This window comes from Peromyscus eremicus, chromosome 20 (genome assembly GCF_949786415.1).
Source record: "Peromyscus eremicus chromosome 20, PerEre_H2_v1, whole genome shotgun sequence".
Classification (NCBI taxonomy): domain Eukaryota; kingdom Metazoa; phylum Chordata; class Mammalia; order Rodentia; family Cricetidae; genus Peromyscus; species Peromyscus eremicus.
In genome coordinates, this window is record NC_081436.1 from 2,484,526 (window position 1) to 2,491,115 (window position 6,590).

The window sequence follows — 6,590 nt, forward strand, 5'->3', positions numbered from 1 at the left end:
CTTGGCAAGAGCGCTGGGAACTGAGGAGAGGTGGAGAAGGTCTTGGAAGGCAGGTGGACGAGCTTTCGTGTTCAGCTGACTGGCATGGGGAGCTGGTGGGAGGGAACAGGAAACTGTGAATGTAGGTTGTACGTTTGTTGAGCAGGCCACTCTCGGGTAGGGGCTATAACAGACTGGGGGAGATCTGTGTCAGACACGATTGTACCAAGGAACTGTGCAGAAGGGACCAAGTCTGGAAACCCCAAGCTCAGGAGAGAGAGGGGTCATGACACAAATTTCGGGAGCTGAGGATGTAGCTCTGTTGCTACATAGTAGTGCTTACCCAGCACACACAAAGCCCCGAGTTCAGTCCCCAGCACTGAACAGATGAGGCACGGTAGTCCATGCTTGTCTCTCAGCACCCCAGGGCTAGAGTTAGAACATCTGGAGTTCAAGGTAATCCTCCGTTATAGAGTGCATCTGAGGCCAGCTGGAGCTACTTAAGACTCCGTCTTAACAAACAGAAACACAGATTTGGGGGTCCTCTCTACGCATTAACACCACATCCCGTTGGGAGGACGCAGGGGGGTTGTGCAGAAGGCGAGAGGTGCTGGAACCCTGCACCGGGCAGATGGGCACAGTGGTGAGTGGAGGGACCGCCAGGGCCGGGCGTGGTCAGTGGTGTTAAATACGGAAGGAATGAGGAGGGTCCGCTAGATTTAGTAACAAGGAGGCCAGTGGTAACCTCCAAGAGATCAGTTTCCATGGCAAAATCAGAAGGCAGTAGGCTGAGGAGTGAGTGGGAGTGAGCAGGCAGACACTTTTCCAATAATGTGACCATAAAGGGGACAGGAGGGAGAAGGAGGGGTAGGGGTGGGGTGGGGTGGGAGATAGGAGGGGTGAGGGCTTGAAGGTTTCTGCCTGGAGCAAGTTATCCATTGGTGGGAAAAGTGTGTTGATTCGATTAGAGGGTGACTGGTCACCAGGAGCGAGGAATTTAGCCGGGAATGGACCTGCCTCTGGTCCCAGCTCTCAGGAGGCTGAGGCAAAGGATCAGTGAGCTCACAGGTTCGAGGCCAGTGTAAACCACATAGAGCTATAGTTACCATCCTGCCTCAAAAAAACAGAAAGTGAGGTGAGGCCGGAGGCAGGAAGCCTGAAAGGGAAGGCAGGTGGAGGACAGCTTGGGCCTTCAAAGCAAGGAAGCCTGGGGAGCTTCAGTTGTGAGAGTTTAAGATGTTTGAAAAACGCATTGAAGGTGCTGAGAGTCACAATCTCTGTTTCAAGATAACTGTATGAAGTCTGTTTTTATGTCTTTCCCCTCAAATTCTCCAATTTACACCTGAAATTTAAAAAAAAAATGTAAATCTGGAAGCATGGTGCAAAGTGTCTCTCTCTCTCTCTCTCTCTCTCTCTCTCTCTCTCTCTCTCTCTCTCTCTCTTTCTCTCTCTTTCTTTTGTCATTTTTAGGTTGGTCTTGAACTCACTATGCAGATGAGGCTGGCCTTGAACTCTTGTTCTCCCTGCCTTCTCCTTCAGGCTGTGCACCACCAGGCCAGTAGGAAAGGCCATATTGAATGAGTGAACATTAGTTAAAAAGAAAAGAAGAAAGAATTAATTGTATTCATATCAGGTATAAACAGAAACATAAACTATTACCTACTGGTTGGGAAAGAATACTTTGTAATTAGCATAGAAATTGTTTGCAATGTAAATTCGTGTTCTGAAGTACTGACTATACTTAAAAACAGTACTTTCATATTTTAAGAATCCCCTTGTGGGGTAAAACCACTTTGTGTCTATTTTAAGACCTTGTTAAGTCTGCTTAAATGTAGTTAAAAATTTTTTTTTTTTTTAAAGATACTGGCTACATCAGAAATCAGCTTCTAGCAAGGTGAGGTCATTCTCCGCACCGGTGCTCCCAAAGGCCATTGCCACCTCAGGCAGATCTGATGGCAGGAGATTGTTACTAAGGGAACTGTGGGGGCGTGAATGTAAATTTCGTTTCTCAAAAGATCTAACTAGAGTATTGATCCAAAGGGAGCAGCCAGTAAATGCAGGATGGAGAGCTCTTTGCTAATCCAAATAAACTAGAGAAATATACAAGTACGTACGTGTAACCCTGGGTTTCCCCTTTGAGCTGTGGCTCCTGGAGGATGAGACCCAGGGGTTGGAGAGCCAGTGACACTGAGCAGTGTAGAGCACTGTAAGCCTGAAGACAGGATGTTCTGCCACTGACATGCTATCTATCTATCATTTATCTATCATCTGTCTATCTATCATCTATCTATCTATCTATCTATCTATCTATCTATCTATCTATCTATCCAATGTCTCAACTCTTCTGTAGCCTAGCCTGGCTTCAAATTCCCTCTAGGAAGCTGAGGATGACTTTGAACTCTTGATCCTCCAGCCTCGACCTTCTGAGTGCCAAGATCACCAAGACTGTGGGCTTGTGTGCCACCTTGCCCAGCTGCTGTGACTCTGTCTAACAGGAGCCCTGGCCAGGCCCTGGACCTGCATGATCCTGGTGGCTCACAAGCAACCACCTCAGCAAGGCAAGGACGTGGCATGCCTCCTGTTCTGTTTCCTGTCAGATCATGATGAGCCCAAGAGTGACTGAGTCAAGACTCAAGCTCTATGGTCTGGATTCCTCCCCATCCCCACCTCCACACCAGCGTCAGGTGAATCAGGAGGTCATACGGTATCCTTCTATTACGTAAGGTGACAAGGCCTTTCTCAGACATTATTTTCCAGTTCCTTCTCCGGTTCCATTTCAGTCTACACGTCTCCTGTTTCCCCACACCCCACAACACTCTAATGAGCTGCTCCATGTCCTGAAATATATGCACATCCTTGTTAAGGATGTAACGTTGTTTTGAATATGTATGCATTCTAAACTTAAATAAAAAGGCATTGTGCTATCGACTTCAGTCTTTTCTTCTGCCAATCAATTATGTGTATGCGTGTGTGAACATGTACATATATATATATAGTGTGTGTGTGTGTGTGTGTGTGTGTGTGTGTGTGTGTGTGTGTGCTTGCTTGCTTGAGGTCTCACTGTGTGGCCCTGGGCCTGGCACTCACTGTACAGACCAGTCTGGTTTTACATGGCAGCAATCCCACCTTGGTCGTAAGAGCTGGCACTGGACCTTCAGGTCTGGCTTCAACTGTGTATTTTAAAGATCTCACTATGCTGCTATACACACATTAGCAAACACACACACACACACACACACACACACACACACACACATCTGGTCCACTGCTTCCAATGCTCACACACTTGCTTCTGTCCATCACCCCCATAAATGTTTTTTGTTTTGTTGTTCAGACAGAAACTCCCAGGCTGGCCTCCACCTCAGCCTCTAGAGCTCTCACTTCACCTTTATATTGTTGTTATAGTTATTTTTGGTTTTTTTTTTTGGAGACAGGGTTTCTCTGTGCAGCCCTGGCTGTCCTGGAACTCACTCTGTAGACCAGGCTGGCCTCGAACTCAGAGACCTGCCTGGCTCTGCCTCCCGAGTGCTGGGATGGAAGGTGTGCGCCACCACCAGCTTGACGTCTTTGATTTTTGATGTCTCGCATCTGTGCAGCAGTTCCACTTGTCCGCTTGCCTGCTTGTATTCTCTTATCCTATAAGCCATCTCACATCTTATTATCTGTGAGAGCAGATGCCCTTTGCCAAATTCATATTACCAGGAATTCCACTTTTCAGAAGTTACGTTACAGATTTACTCGAATGAGGCAAACTGGTGTTTAGACTGGTTTACTTGCTAAGAATGATGTAACAGCCAAAATTTGGAAAAAAATCAAAACTTCAAAAAAAAAAAAAAACCAGCCCAACAATGGAATACTACATTGTGCTAAAAATAAAGTGAAAGTTATCTATACTATTTAGAAAGTCCTTGAAGACCTGACTGAGAAAAGTAAGGTACAGAATATTGTATATAATATGCTTATTTTTGAGGGACGAGGAGGCAAAAATGTATATTCAAATCTATTTGTATAACTATAAGGCCATTCTGGAAGGACAGAAGGAAGGACAGAATCACAGGAAGCTGAGACCGGTGGTTTCCGTGGGGTTTTGTGAACCTAGACAGCAGGGCAGCAAGGACGGGAGACGGCATCTCCCCGCCCACATTTGTTTTAGAACTGCATGAATCCATACATTTTCCAAAGCAGCCAAGGGGCTTGGGTCCCTTGTCCCGTAGCAGAGATACTGCTTAACATGCCTGAGGACTTGGGATTCGTTTCAGCACTGGAAAAAAAAAAGTAGCCTACAAATAAGGAAAGCAATGACTTCATGAGTGTTCTCCTCCATGTGAAAGTTAAATCTGCAGAAGCAGTTGTTTTCCCTGCCTGGATGTCTGTGCATACACGCCTAGAGCCCAAGGAGGTCAAAAAAAGGGCCTCAGGTCCCCCAAAACTGGAGTCACTCACAGATGGTCATGAGCCACCATGTGGGTGCTGGGAATCAACCTCCAGGTCCTCTGCAGAGCAGCCAGGGCTCTTAACCGTGCATCAAGATGTCGATGAGAATAAAACCCTTTACTCACCTTTGTCCATTCTATCAAGTGTCAAAAGTACAATGGAGATCCACAGGGCAGGACGAGGGCTTTGCTGGCTGGTAACCAGGACTGGAGATAGTTAAGAATCAAGAGACAGTCTCCAAACCTGATGTAGCTACTTCTTTACTTTTTTTTTGGGGGGGGGGGGGCGTTTTTCGAGACAGGGCTTCTCTGTGTAGCTTTGGAGCCTGTCCTGGACTAGCTCTGTAGACCAGGCTGGCCTCGAACTCACAGAGATCCACCTGCCTCTGCCTCCCGAGTGCTGGGATTACAGGCGTGCGCCACCACCACCCGGCTACTTTTTTTTTTTTTTGGAAACTTTATTTATTTTTTAAAAATTATCACTTAATGTGTATGGATGTTTTGCCTATATGTGTGTCTGTGCACCACTTGTGTGCCTGGTGGCTACAGAGGCCAGAAGAGAGCATTGGATCCTCTGGAAATGGAGTCACAGACCATTATGAGCCACCAGGTGGGGGCTGGGCATTGAACCCGAGTCCTCTGGAAAAGCAGCCAGTGCCCTTAAACACTGAGCCCCCTCTCGAGCCCCCTTTATTCTGTTTATTTGTGGTGCTGAGGATGGAGCCCAGGGCTCTGTGCATGCCAGGCAAATGTTCAACTGCAGTGCTACATGCCCAGGCTAGTTAATTTTTAAACTTCGAGCACACAGAGCCACCTAGTCCACTTGTGTGTGTGTGCCAGCTTGCGTCTGTGGGGAGAAGGCGGGGGAAGAATTGCAAAACAGCCAACCGTGGTAACTTCTGTCCCTGAGGGAGAACAACCTGAAGTCCAGAGGCAGGCTGAGCTTCCTCACCCACCTGGTGGCACATCGGCCTACCTACAGGCAGGGTAGCTAGAAATCAGCTGCCACAAAGCCAAACCCTATGAGCCCAGTAGGGTTCGCCTTGAAAACTTGTTTGCTTGGCTTTGCTCAACATCTGACACATGTTTTGTCCTGAAGGATCATAGGTTCCAAATTAAGAGAGTCAAAATTAATGAGACTTTCCATCAATAAGCCTGAGAATAGAAAGATGGAAAAATCTACTAATTATAGACCAGCCAGCCACCGAATCACAACTTGGATCCAGGCAGGCCTCTGGGAAGAGGGAGATGGTGGAAGCAGGGAAGAGCCCAGATGGACCGGCCTGTGGGACCATCCTTCCTGTGCCTCTGTCTTGCCCCTGGACTTGGGGACTCAGCACCCAATGCTTCCTGCCTCCAAAGTTCCCCTCCCGGGACAGGCTGTGCCAGGGCCAGCTTCTGAGAACTATGTAAGTCTTCAGGCCAAATTCCTGGAATCTCCAGAATAAGGCCCAGTGTGGAGGTGGGGGCCTATTTTCTGCTTAGTTCTGGGAAGCAGTTGGAGGGGAGGGTGGCAGAGGGGTAAAAAGGCAGACCAAATACCCGTTATACCCTAGCCCGTCCATTTCCTTTTTCATCTCTTTATCAGTGTTTGTAAGGGAGCTTCTTATCAACAGGAAACGCCTGCCTGAAGGGATGAGGCAGGTCCAGGGGGATTGGACGCCAAAGACTAGGAATTCTGGGTAGTGCCTTGCTGCTGATCGGCCTGGCTGAGTTGCCTTGGGATTTCCAGGATCCAGACTCATTGCCCTGGTATCCAGGGAAGGCTGAAATGTACATTCCAACAGGGACCCCAGGCTAGAGTGTCTACAGGAGGGAGCCTTGAGAGGAGCTCCAGCCCAGAGCCTCAGTGACCAAGGACAAGTCACTGTAAAGTGAGAATTGTCTTTTCTTAAGCTCTGCCAGTCTCCCTCCTTCCTGGAGGAGGGGGGCAAGTACCAGCCAAGGTCATGAGTAGCTTGGTGACATTCGTCCCAATCAGCCCTTTTGGGTGTTTGCCTCTGAGCTCTTAGGTTGGTGCTAGTGAAGGGTATAGCCACGGGACAGGCTCGGCCAGGGGACAGGCAGGCGCTGGCTCAGCATAGACTTGCTGCTGGAGGGGAGGAGGGACTGACTTCTTTCTAGACATCAGATGCATTAGAGAGATCCGTCACCACCTGGGCATGATGACATGCTGGT

The 6,590-nt window shown here is 48.2% G+C and overlaps 2 long non-coding RNA genes across 3 annotated transcripts in view; both read left to right on the forward strand.

Annotated features, from left to right (window-relative positions):
* Window positions 1-463: 463 nt before the first annotated feature.
* LOC131897047 (uncharacterized) lies at window positions 464-2,907 on the forward strand. Of its 2 annotated transcripts, none has more exons than XR_009375570.1 (2): window positions 464-622; window positions 2,393-2,907. It is a non-coding gene; the product is annotated as an uncharacterized LOC131897047 (long non-coding RNA). The 2 variants fall into 2 exon arrangements; XR_009375569.1 differs by lacking the exon at window positions 464-622 and adding an exon at window positions 1,785-2,085.
* A 2,472-nt stretch (window positions 2,908-5,379) lies between these two features.
* Window positions 5,380-6,590, forward strand: part of LOC131896776 (uncharacterized) — an 11,601-nt gene continuing 10,390 nt past the window's right edge. Inside the window, exon 1 of the long non-coding RNA XR_009375513.1 lies at window positions 5,380-5,821. This is a non-coding gene — a long non-coding RNA (uncharacterized LOC131896776). The remainder of the gene's footprint in view (window positions 5,822-6,590) is intronic.